Source organism: Protopterus annectens, chromosome 6.part0 (assembly GCF_019279795.1).
Source record: "Protopterus annectens isolate FY-2018-M chromosome 6.part0, PAN1.0, whole genome shotgun sequence".
Taxonomy (NCBI): Eukaryota; Metazoa; Chordata; order Ceratodontiformes; family Protopteridae; genus Protopterus; species Protopterus annectens.
In genome coordinates, this window is record NC_056737.1 from 1,975,435,505 (window position 1) to 1,975,449,795 (window position 14,291).

General features: G+C 37.0%; 1 protein-coding gene across 2 annotated transcripts in view; it reads left to right on the forward strand.

Annotated features, from left to right (window-relative positions):
• Positions 1 to 14,291, forward strand: part of ZNF385B (zinc finger protein 385B) — a 1,204,911-nt gene that overhangs the window by 435,743 nt on the left and 754,877 nt on the right. The gene's annotated exons all lie outside the window — the stretch shown is intronic.

Below are 14,291 nucleotides of genomic sequence, written 5' to 3' on the forward strand. Positions count from 1 at the left end.
GTTTATAGCTATATTTATAGCACAGTGTGAAGGATAAATTAAATGTTAATGACTGTTAAATATAGCAGTACGCATGTTACAGTGGAAGGTTAAATGGTTAAACTGAAGGTTAAAATGCCTTAGTGTTAAAATAGCACAAAGCAGCACTAATTTGGCAGTCAGAAGGTCAGCCAGAGGTTAAAATACTGCTAGTAAAGAAAAACAGCTGAGTAAGGATCTCATTCCACTCATGGGCTTACTATCAGTTATAACCCAACCACTCTCTTACATGCAGGGGAGGTAATTCATTCACAACAATAATCATTCTCTTCTTTGCCACAGTTTTACAAAATCTGGACCTACTTTTAAAATAACTGTCAGTTTTACAGTAACAGACATTCTTAACAAGGTATATTTGCAATACTAATTGCCTTTTGGTAATTTAATCAGCTACAAATCCATTGAAATGCTGTCACTCAACTTAGTATTCACTTAATATGCAAAAAATGTCTCTTGCTTTAAAACAACTGAGTGTTTTTTTATTTCAAAACACCAATTTCTCTTTTGTTTAAGCAGCAATAGTTCACTTGAAATGGTCCCTTACTGGAAGAGTTAGATATATAATCATGTCTCTTTAATGTGAAAGATAAAATGTGGTTTCAGAGTAAAGGCAGGGAACCTCAAAAAACTCTCTCTACACTTATTAAAGCATACCCCTAATATCTAGGGTTCTACCCTTTTCATCTGTGCTCTTTATAAATAGTAAGTCCAGGATTACTGTGCCTTGAAGTGAGAAAAATACTCCATGGTGCCATTAAACTTGGGCTTAGCATGCCTGACCTGTAATCATATTTTCTGTTTCAGTCTACTGAGGATTGCAATTGAAGTCCTTGTGCTTTCAATAGAAACCCACTTGAAATACATTGACAAGCATTTATGAACACTAATGTGCCAAAACTTATTTTGCTACTGAGACATTTGTTAGCCCCTATAAATTCAGTCTGTTTACTTTTTCAACATTCAGCCATTAAAGTATCCCTTTTAATGCAATGATTGCTATTATGTTACCATGGGTTTGCTCACATGCACTGTTTTGCATTCAATTAACTTTCCTTTCTAGTTATTACATATTCATTTAACATGCTATATGATCATTATTAAATTTGTCTTGATAGGTAAACGAACTTTCAAATACATATGAATTCATGCTGTACTGGTAGTTACAATATTTTATTATTAGCATGATTATTAGTTCTTAATTAGTAATTCTTGATTTAAAAAAGAATAATGCTTAGTTTTATCCAAATATCTTACAATATGATATTTAAAGTTAATTTTATGTGCTCAAAGACCAAATCATGTGTGTCATTTTATAGCATAAATGCATTCAAAGATGTCTGTGTTATGTATTGTCTCTGCAGGTAGCATGTTGTGCTCTCACATGTAGGTTCATAGGTTCATACGTTCATACTAGGCTATCTGCCCTAGGGCATTTATAAGCCTAGCCAGAATGTGTTTGGCTTTCGCCACCCATTTTAAATTTATTTTGCTATGCCCTTTTTTGAGGTTAGTATACTGTGCCTCTGTCTAACAGTAACACAGAAGTGATACCCGGGGTAAACCTATGATCTCCCATCCACTCATCAAGATTCCTCTTGAAGAGAGTCAATGAGGGACTCTGTCTAACCTGGACTGGGATTTTATTCCAGAGTGAAGGGAGCCTCTGGGTTATGAATTTGTCCCTCCAGCATGTCCTATTTATTTCAGTGATGAGGTTCAAGTCTCTCGAGCGCGTAGCTCGATGGGATTTGGATTTTCTGAAGTGCAGCATGTCCATTAATTCCGGGTTGGACATGGCTTTATACGTCAGGCACAGATCACCTCTGAACAGGCGGTATGCCACTGAGTAGAGCTGGAGTTTCTTTAACCGGGCAGCATATGGCATCTGTTTGAGCCCTTTGATCCTCTTGTTGAGGTACTTTTGGGGTCTTTCCAGTTGCTGCAGGTGTCTGGTAAGGTACATCCCAAAAGGGGCATTGTACTCAATTATGGGCCTGATGAGGGATGAGTAAAGAGGCATGATGACCTTCCCTGATCTAGATGTGAATCCCTACATGATTAGGTGGGCTGTATAAAATGTTTTTCTAACCACTTTGGCTACGTGGTTGTCAAATGAGAGATTTCTATCAACTTGGGTCCCCAGGTCCCTAATTACTTCTTCTGTACTTAATAGATTACCACCTATGTGGTAATTTGTGGGCACTTTGTTTTTGCCAAAGGGGATGACTATACACTTTTTGGCATTTAGCTTGAGGCCATGGCTCTGGCACCAGTTGTCTGTTTCTATGAGGCCCTTTTGGAGGATACTTGTGTCGGCTGGAGAGTTGATTATGGCACCCAGTTTGCAGTCATCTGCAAACTTGGTCAGCCACAGTCCTTCCGTGTTGGCCTGTACCTCCAAGAAATATATACCGAACAAGAGAGGTCCCAGGACTGAGCCTTGTGGGACACCACTTGTAACTGGTTTGGAGTCTGACATGGCTCCAGCAATTCTAACCATGTGGGTTCTGTCCTTGAGCCAGTTTGCAATCCATCTAGTGACATAGGGGTTTATATTTAAGCTGGTGAGCTTATCTATAATGCCCGAGTGGGGTATTGTATCGAAGGCTTTTGCGAGGTCCAGGTAGGCTGTGTGGACCACCTTCCCCTCGTCAATGGCCTTGTTGACTGTTTCAAAGAAATCAACCAGGTTTAAGAGGCAGGATCTTACCTTAACATAGCCGAACTGGGTAGGATCCAGTGTCTGTAGGTCCCCAATATCTTTATTTATGAGGTCCATGATGATCCTTTCCATAGCTTTGCAGACCAAGCTAGTCAGGCTTATGGGGCAATAGTTTCCAGGATCCGTTGAGGCACCACCTTTATGGAGAGGGACCACTGTTGCTGTACGCCACTCTTTGGGCACATATCCTGTAGTAAGGCTGAGATTGGACAGTAGTTTTATGTTTGGGTTTAGCTCTTCTTGGAGTTCATGTAGGACGCAGCCCGGGACACCGTCTGGTCCCATTGATGCTGTGTTTTTTGCTTTGGAGAGGGTGGCTCTTAACTGAGCATCTGAGATGTCAGGGGGGGAGCACTCTGCTGGGATAGATATTTGCCCTTTTGGTGGGGGGGGGAGTTTGCGCTGAACCTGTCAGCTAGGATGTTGGCAATGTCTGTGGGTTCAGTGTATTTTTTGTCATTTTGGACTAATTCTGAGCATATCTGGGAATTACCACCCAGGTTCCTAACATAACTAAAGAAAGCCTTGTGATTATCCTTGGTGTCCTGTGCAATTTTTCTCTCGAAGCTGGCCTTAGACAATTTTATGAGTGCCCGTAGTTTTTTGCTAATACTGATCAGTGATGCCTTCCCTTTTTGGGATTTTGCTCTATCATTTAGTAGCTTCCTCCTTCTATTGTATAGTTTGTTTATGGCTGGGGTCCACCAGACAGGACGTCTGCCTTTGGAGGATTGGGTCTTGGTTTTATTTGGGATCGCATGATCCATGCATTTCTGAAGGTGTTCATAGAATGCATTTATAAAGGATTCTGCGGTCTGGGCCGTATTTTCCACAGGCCCGGGGGCTTTGAAGGATTCCACCTCGGTTTTGAGGAGTGTGAAATTTGCTTTAGAGAAGTTTTTCACTGTGGTTTTCTGGGCAGGGGGTGAGGTCGGGATGTGAATATCCAGTGAGATTAGTTTATGGTCTGATCTTACCAGTGAGGGATACACTTTTGGTCGGGAGCATAGAGTCCCCATGTTGGTGATGATCAGGTCCAGTATGTTGTCTCTTCTTGTGGGAGTGGTAACAAGTTGTTCTATAGCATTTGAGTTTATAAATTCTAGGAATCTTTGGGCTAGGGTGTTGGAGCTAGAGTAATGCTCCCAGTCTATGTTTGGGTAGTTGAAGTCGCCCAATATAATGGTGTTTGGAGAGACCTTCATATTTTCCAGTGTTCTCAGGAAGGCCGGGTGGGGTTCCTGGGTTTGGGAGGGTGGTCTGTAGCAGGCTATAAACTGGAAGGCAGTTTTACCCACTGTTAGTTGCACATGGATAGTCTCTGATGCTTCGTGCTTTGCCACCAACCTGGAGGTGTGGGTATCTTTCTTAAAATGTCCTTTTCAACTTTTTTCATATAATTTCAACAATTTCTTAAATGTAGATGGATCTTATGCACATTAACTAGCCACATCACCATTTGCCATGTATTTGCCTTAATGAACATAATAAAACATTAGAGAGTACATAGAGAACAGAGCGGTGCTTTAGTACAACTTTCAAAAATGGTAGTTGCTGCTCATCTGGGTGACAGTTTCTTGTACACATGCATTAACTAATGCATGTGCTCCAAACATTTGAGCACGGTCAGTACATAAAGCACAGAATGTCTGGTGTCTGTCTGAGGTGGTGAAGGGGAAGTAAGGAGTGATACAGCTTTGCTGGCTTGCTTATCTTCAGAGGGAGAGGATGGGGTGCATGCACAGGTAATCATTCCCGCAGTAGAATCTCATATAAGAGAACTGGCTAAATGGGGAGCAGGACAGTCTAGAAGGGTTATGTTGCCTATGTAAGCAAGTGACATGCCCCCTCTGACATGATCATTACCCTAATGGTTGGCTTTGCTCTCCAGTAGGCCATAGGACTTTCATCTGCTATTGGAAAGAATGGGCTATACAGGCTATGTAATGGGATAGACGTTTAACAATTACGGTCAATGAGGCAGGTTGGACAAATACCCCCCACCAAAAAAATGTCAGAATCAGTAGGCATCAACCTTCAAATAAAACTGGATGAGACCTTGCCTTGTTAGCCAGGTAGAGGTCAACTGTAAATCAGCTGTAACAAACAGAATGTACTGAAAATTTTTAAAGCATTCCTGAATAGCTCAAGTTTTTCTGTATTGTAATTTCCCCCTCCTGCATTGCATCTTGCCCAATAGCTCTCTTTCCTTCATGCTGTCCACTGACCCTATTCATTTTTTTTTTCCTGGATTGAGAACTAGGCACTTACTAACCAGGGTGACATATCTATCATCATCCTGTTCATTCCCTAGAGAGAGAAGAGTATCAGGTGGTATGGAGCAAGCAACTTTGCTGGACCCAGCAGATATCTCTCCCATGATGGAGGTCCTAAGTCCCACAGTAACTCCCTTGAGCTCCACAACTGCTGCCTATCTCAGGTGGCATGTATCCATATGTACAGATGGGTGTGCACACATACAAATATATTCTGTTTTCTGGGCTGCTCTTTGTAAACCACTGCTTGTCTCAACAGGTTTGTGCTCTACAGTTCTCCCATGAAGTCACCCAAGTAGCAAAGCAGAACATCCTCTCAACCCCTCAGTATGGGTGAGTCAGAAACGGACCAACTCGTGTGCTCTACCAAATCTCCTGCTCTGTCCAGTACCTGTGAAACTAATCAAACATGTATCATTTAGGTCACAATCAGGGCTTCATCCTTAAATGTCAGTGGAAGGGGGGGTTGGGCTTCAATCCTGCAATTTTAGCACTAACACATTTTTTAAATTGATTCATGTGGCTCGTTTAAAGTCTAAAAATGGCCACTGTATTAAATAATGGGTCATATCAGTGAGGTATAGAGTAGTAAAATTATCCCCCTGCAGTGACTAGACATGCCCTTTAGAATTAGATTGGCTACCGAATATGCTTTTCTGACTTTAGTAGACACACACTGATAAAAGCAGAAATTGCTATCAATCCATATCAATTAATGGTGTTTTGTAATTAATTGACCTATTATTTTTAATAATAATTTATACCTTGTCACGGTACTACTTCTACTGATAGCTGAAGTCATTATTACTGCACCATCATATTCATGTTTGTAAACCATTGTGGAGAACTTCAGTGTCTTCTACTAAACTAATCATGTTGACTGAAGAAAAAAAGAATGATGAATTGAAAACTTCTTTCTTGAAACAATAACTCTGATGTCTTCATCAGGTTAAATACACTTATATAGCTTCAGTTATTCAACTGAATAACTATTCAGTTATTCAAACACAGGTTGATATGTAAGTAGTAGGCAGCAGTGCACAGACAATTCCAAGTTGATTTCAGTGCTCAAGTCTTGTGATAACAATGTATAATGTTTTAATACATACACGGACTTGTATTTCATTAACAGTTGATCTGACTCCTTACCATCATCCCATGGTGTTACAAACAGTACTATGTATTTTGTCACTGATACAGACTGATATTCATTAATTATAACATCTACTAAAGTAGAGATACTTTTAACCTCTCTAATATATTCCTGCACTCGTATTTCATTTTCTAACAGTTTTTGGAAAGTATTGTTGAACGGAAATGATGTTAGACCCAATTGCATAAATCACCTTTGTCGTTAAGTGATAATGGAAGTTACTAATAAGGCAGCTGTTACCTTCTTGTATCGAGCACCATACATTTTTTTCACACTTTGAGTTCCATAGATGTAGTGTAATGTATATATTCAAGCTTACTTTTTGGAAAAGGACTATACAAAGTGTGTTTTTTATAAGAAACCAGAACTTGTGGTGGTGAAATTGCTGCAGACTGCTGATCACTCTAAAATCTGCAACTTTCTCAACATTACTTTCTTAGAATTAAGGAAGAGTTATAGAATGTGGATACAATATAAGCTGTCTCTTTCTTTTTTATGGCTTGTCAACAACATTTTTACTTTTACTGCTAAATCATGTTAGTATGTTAGTTTGGCTGTCTTCTAATAATTGCATAGTACAGACCCTGGACTGCAACGTTCAGACCACAGTAAAGTACAGTATCAAGCAGTATGCCCACATTCTGAGAGAGGTCCCCCCCACACACATACAAGACTATTTGGTTATAGTCAGATACCCTGCTCCAGATTTTCGCAAAATGTCCAGATTTTTTCCTCATATTTTTGGTCTGTTCTTCATAACATTTGTGATTTTTCTGGGAAATCACTGGTACGATCTGAGAATTGAAATCACTAAATAATGACATACATTTTAGTTTTAGACTTCAAATCCTTCAGAAAACTCATGTCAACACAAACCTTGTTATTCTAGCAAGTTTCTAAGTTTATAAGAGCAATATTTAAAATCTGTCCCTATTTTTGGGCCTTTGTCCACCCCATTTTGTCAGGCATTGTCCAGATTTCATTAAGAGGTTGAGAGGTATGCCTGTTAGTATTCTTTTTTGCACTCAAAAAGGCAGAATGAGGAAGTGGCTGCAATAGGGTTTGGGATGTGTACTGTTAGCAAGACATTGCATACTACAAGTCTGTTTAACTTGAGGGCATACTATACACTTTCTGACCCGCCTCTCCTATCATGCTGTTATCTAGAAATCATTTTGTTTTTATTTTATTTTATTTTATTTACATAACTAGCAAATTTCAAACCCATATAGGGTTTAAAAGAGCAAATACAAATATGAAACATCTCCATGATATAGGACAAAGAGGAAATCTAAGAATTATCCATACTTAATGATATTTTCATAGAAATTATATCCATTGACAGAATGTTTTACACTTAGACCAGGAGTAGGAACTCAAGCAAAATGCAAATATAATGTAAACTGTGCAAAACAAATGTGTTGTAAATCATGCAAGTTTAAAGGCAAATGCATTATGAATTGTATAACAATTTAAAAAGTGGCACATTTGAAAAGATCAGTTCTAAATTGATTCTTATCACATACAATATATATATATATAATACAAAATAAACTGAGCAGCAATCAGTAATCATGCATTCATAGGTTTTCTAATGAAACTCGCGGTATTGTGTAGAACAGACAGAATTATATAAAAGGATTGTAACATATCAGAGAGGTTTCAGTAATGACTATGAGTTTTATGTAGAATTCATTACTACAATTTATAATAAAAGAATATGCAAATTCACAACAACTTTATCATTAACTGCATAAAACTAATTTGTTAGTAACTCATACTGTATATTACACCATTACTTAACTGGTCTTCTCAATCAATTATGCTTGCTTCTAATTTGTTGATTTGTTATTCATGTAATCATTGTCACTATATTTCTATATAACCTTTGTAACTTACTCTCTATATATTCACATGAAGGCTGTCACACTGAAATGTTTGTTAACTCTGATATGCCTGTAACCTGGAGCTTTCCTCCCCAGGCCTCCACTGAAAATGGACCTGTGTCCAGTCGGTCTTTCCCAGTAAACAAGTGTAAAATAAATAAATAAAATAAAATGCTCTTTGGGATTGCTTTTTTAATGGGTAGTATAGGCACACTGCTGGGGCAATAAGAACTATGGGGAGAATTTTACGTTTGTAGGTTTAAAGTCTGTGTAAAAAGTGTATGTGAAAAAGTGTGTAGTCTGAGATTTTGGCTTGATACCAGAAATTGTTTTAGTAAAGTCATTGATAGTTTGCCCTTAGTAGAGGTTTAATTCAAGCATCTCTTTGCCAACTTTTTATGTATATTTAAGCTGAGAGGGTGCAGATGCTGAGGGACTGATAATAAGTAAGCGCACCCTATGATGATGTGCAAGCTTATTGCAGGAATTGCATATGACAGGATATTGTTTTGAAAGCAATTATACCTTGAGGCTTTTTGGGGATGTTATTCAAAATATATCCTGAGGGTCTTATATGGCTTGTCATTTTCAGGGGGAGCAGAGAGGAATTCCCAGAGTTTAAGGGCTTGTGTGGAGAAAATGTGGTCACTGACTGAAGACTTGTGTGACATTTGTAAGGAAAGGGTGTTACTGACTCATGAGTGGAAGTTCTAGCTAGGTTGCCCTATGTGCACTCTGTTGGTAAAATGGATGAATGTTTCATCTTTTAAGAGTTTGAATATAAAGCAGTCCAATAGTATGTCAGCTTATTTTTTATAAGGAGCCACTTAGCTTTGGATAAAAGATGATTGTTGTGTTTTTAGCTATACACTTCATATTAACACTAAAACCACACTAAAGCACATCTGAATGCTAAATAACTTATTATTCTCACTGGAATGTTGGTATAGTACCTTCTTAAGAAGAGAAAAATTTAATGTGAATGGCAAAATTTCTGAAATACCCTTATCTTAAATATAAACTGACCTCTTAAAAAATGTTACATATACCTATTAATACACATCTTTTTCTTAGTTAGGGCTATGTAGGGTCACATTTCTCTCAATTACTGATATCAGTTCTAAAACATATCTATAAAAATATACTCATAATTTATATTGTATGTAAAACTGATTGGCAAGGAATATGATGATTTAATTCCTTAAGACGCGATACATTGTGTTTCAGAATTAACCTTGCTTCCATTCCTTTAAATGCTACAATTTTGTTACCTCACTTGAGAGATTTACTGATGCTTATACTGGAAATGGAAAACTCTCAGACTTTTCCTCATGGCATTCAGTTGCATGTACTTTTATTTCAATAACCATATTTTTGTCACTAAGTACTGCAGATGTTCAGGAATCTTACACATCACTCTCCTTTCCATTTGTTTATCACTTTGGGGTATTGTGGCTAGACTACTAATGGCCTTCTGGATCAACAGCCTAATATTGACCCATGAGCCTATAAATCTATGATGTGCTTTATATGCCATGAATACTGGTATATATTCTAGCACTTTTGAGGTTTGACTGCATAGCAGCGGCAGTGCATATCACAAAGATATCCACTTTCTGTGCACTTTCTGACCAGCTCCTCAAACAATATACTGTCAGTGATCTAAAAGCAATGCATTTCAGCATGCTGCATCTGTCTGTCACTAAAATATTTTGTCCAGTCTTACATAACTATTTCATCTCACCTCTCTGGATGAGTGGAGAATAAAAATGCATATATACTACCATGTTTATTGTATGTAAAAAAAAATAACAGAAAGTGCATTGTTTGAAAAGTAGTACAGGCCAGTAGATAGACAACATAATTATACAACTCCTAAGGAGCTCTTTGTTTTACTCATTACAATCCACAAAAAGCCAAGAAATCCCTAGAACTGGAACAGAAATTCAAGCAAAGAACAAATAACTGACCAGGTTCTGAAGAAGTCTATGTTTAGCCAAAGTACTTAACCATGAATTGCAGTGGTTTTACCAATAAAGCAGTGGCAGCTGGTGACTTCAAATCAAAGGGGGGGCTGCAGGAGATAGCTGGGGCCAAAATGAAGGGGTGTGGTCAACCAGAAAGGGGTGGAGGTGTGCTCAAAACCACAAAAACTGGGACTTTAATTAAATATGCTGCCCTGGGTGCCAAACCATCATCATGAGAGTCCAATCAAGACTAAAGGAAGTGGAGAAGAAAAAAATATTTCAATACATTGGCTACATGACAGCTTACTTAATATCTAGATAGAAACAGAAAGGTTGTGAGGCATGAAAAAATAAATTACTTTTTAAATACATTTCTAGAATGGCAGTCAAAATCAAGTATAAAAAAAAACAAGCAGCGCTCAACTCAAACCACTTCTTCTCGCACTGCACTTCTAATTATAATTTATATTCAGCTTAATAAAAGTACAAGTAACATGCTGAAAGTAGCAATCTCTGTGATACCCCTCGACTTGTAAAAATGTTTCTTATCCAAAAAAGACCTGCTGACTCACAACAACTATCTACTTGTTTCATTGGGAACACATGATCAAAGTAAAAAATGAACAGCAAACAAGAAACAAGCTCAAGATAAATTGCTTAAAGGATTACTGCACAGGTTATGGGCTACACATGATAGATTGGTATTCTGTTTAGTTTATAAGTAAAGCCTGCAAAGATGAGTGCAAGTCTCCAACAAATGTAATGAGCTTCTTAAAAGACTGTAATCCTGTCATTTATTACAAATACTGTCATATGTATCTCAATAGCTAAGGGTTATACATTATGTAGTTATGTAAATATTATCTGTATGACAACAACAACATTTCAATGTTGATAATTTTTTAACAGTATGGTTATTAAAACTTACTTATATCTTACAATCTCAGACAAGGTTTCCTGATGGTCATTAAAACAGTGCTACTTAAGCACAGAGCAACAGGCACTGCAACAACATGAATAATAACAATAAATCAACAGTATAAAAATATGACAGAAAACCAGAACATTCTGCAAAATCAAGGACAGATGAAAAGCCACTGTAGTACTTGGTCTACCTTGGATGGGGGGATACTCTACACACTTACACTGCATAGCTGCTCCTTGCCTTGCTTGGACACATCCAGAGTCATTACATGGGGGAGTGGGGTACAACAAATATGTCATAATTTGAAATGTCTCTGGCTGACAGTGATGGCTCTGACACATTTGTCATACCTCTCAACCTAAGAGCAAGAAATTTGGACAAAGCCATAAATAGAAGTGGGACAAAGCCCCAAAAATTAAAACAATTTTAAATATTGCTCTTATAAACTTAGAAAGATAATAGAATAGTAGGTCTTGCATTAGTGGGAATTTTCTGAAGGGTATAAAATCTGAAACTCAAATGTCTGTCATTATTTTCTAACTTCAATATTTAATGATTTGCCACTAATTTGCAAAAAAAACACAATTTTATGAAAAACAGACCAAAAATGTGATGCAAAAATATAAAATAGCCACACAATACAGCTGGGAACCTGTCAAAGAAGGGGTACTTTTTAAATATTAGTACTGTTAAGTTGAACAGCTGACAAAATAAGAGAATATATATGCATTTCTGAAATAAAAGTAATCTATAACTCTGATCATTACAATTATTTATTAATTGTAAACCCTCTACATTTTCTTCCAAAATTACTATTTTGCGGAGGGATTATTATGGGGAGAGAGAGAGAGACAGTTGAGAGGTTTGGATATACCTAATTCTATAAAGCAATTTATTTGTGCATACCTCTCAACCACTTAACACAGGAAATCTGGACAAGACCAAATATACTGGGAGAACAGGCAAACAGTACTAAAAATTGCTCTTGTATAAACTTAGACAGTTGATAGAATAACTGGTCTTGCTTTAGCATGCATTTTTCTGAAGGGTATGAAGTCTGAAACTCAATGTCTGTCATTACTTAGTGACATTCATTCCTAAATGATTTGCCAGAAACCACAACTTTTATAAGGAATAAACCAAAAATAAGAAGCAAAAATCGATTAATTCTGTGAAAATCTGGACAGTTGAGAGGTATAGTTCAGCTGGGGCTGTCTTTGAGTTTGCTGCCCTTCCCCCCTCATAAAATCATGGTCAAATGGGGCCTCCCCCCTGCAGCCATTCCAAAAATGTCCCATTACTTGGCTATTACACCCCATTTACCATAAACACTGTAATGTGCATACTGCTTTACTTCTATGATGATTTATATTTCATTTAAAAGTTTTATTTTACATTTTACAGCACAAACACTAATAGACATCTGTTAAACAAAGCATTGGAGTCTCACAATGAAAATAGACTTAGCATTAAAACTTCTCTGCCCTTGAAACTCACATTCATTGAAACAGCATTGAAACCTACATTCAAAGAAAATACATCTGGCCAGTGGCAGACAAATATTAACTTTGGCCTGTTTTCAAATCATAGCACCCCTTGCACACAAAACATACATATGTTCATTGATACACCTTTCTGACTGTATTACATTATATTCCTTGTATAATACAGTGCAGTTGTTAGAGAGCATTTTACATTTATTGTTTTGAACATTTTTCCAGTAAACAATGAAACAAAATGCATGCACCAGTAATGACAAAACTGCCCAATTCAGAACATTTCCATCATAAAAGTCTACTCAAACTTCTGCAATCCAGCAATATCAGTAAATATATACAATCTCTGCAGAAGTAAAAATCATCAAAATAATTCCACATTAAAGAGATCTGTAACTACTGAATAGGTTGCTGCTAGCAAACAACTTTATATTTCATTGTTTCATCTACAAATAAAGTGCCTGTTGCCCTTGAGGAATAAATTGCCTATGTTACATTAAAAAATATGCTAGTAATATTGCAATAGGGAATGGATGGCAAACTGATAACAGGTTCATAGTTACTAGGTATCTCTGCCAAAGAGGACATTCTCAGGACAGCAGCAGCTACTCCCTTTAAAAGCACAATGCACTACAGTATTAGCAATGCAGCTACATACTTTGGGAATAGAACCCACAGCCTTGTGCAGCAAAAGCAAATATTTAACCTGTTATGCTATTAACAATACAAGCAGATTTAGCATAAGTAGCACTAAACTTCTCTTCCCCTGAAGCTCTCAGCTCCTTGTAAAATCCAATCGACACTCTGTATCTCTCAACTTTGCAGCACAAGAAATCTGTAAAAAAGCCAAAATTTATTGGGGGGAGCCCAAAAACCAGGGGCACATTTTAAACATTGCTTGTATAATCTTGAAAAGTTGCTAGAATAAAATGTTGTGTTACTACCATGCATTTCACTGCCAAGTCTTGAACCCACTATACCAAATCAGCTGTTTCTGGAAAGATAGGAAGACTGAAACTTAAATGACTATCATTTAGTAGATTCAGTTTTCACCATAGCTCTTAACCTCTTAGCACAAAACACCTGGACAAAGCCAATAATGGGGGAATACAGCCCCAAAAATAGGTACAAATTTCAATGATTGATCTTATAAACTTAGATATTTACTAGAATAAAAGATTTTGTGTTACAATGTACTTTCTGAAGAATATGAAGTCTGAAATTCAAATGCCTGTCATTATTGTGTGAATTCAGTCCTTCACTGATTACAAAAATCCAGAAAACCACCAATTTTATGAGGAACAGAACAGAACAAAAATATGAGGCAAAAATCTGTACACTTTTCACAAGAGGTGATGGGTAGGGAATAAACTTTTTTAGAAAATTTGTAGTGTCATACAGCTACAGTAGTGTTGCCAACACTACATATCCTGTACCGTTTGAGTGTCAGCCTTCTGTTTTTGCTCATATATAATGATTATTACTTATTATTCTTTTACAATGTGCATTAATGAGCTTATTAAACCAGAATGTGTCAAGTTCTACTTTTCTACTTTTTTTTCCAGAATGTTTTTATTCATTTTATAACACAATAACTTACCAGTATAGTAAGAAGAAAAAAAAACTGTATACAATGTCCATAACAACTAAAAACTCAGTATATATAGGAGAACACTTAATATTTCTATAAAAGATTAGACAATTTTGTCCATGCAATTAAGTGATGAGTTGTGTTGTTAGTCCTTGCTTTTATAATAGCAATCGCATTCTTACAAATGTATTTCACAAGATGAATAAACTCAATTTTAAAGACAGAAGTAGAATGGG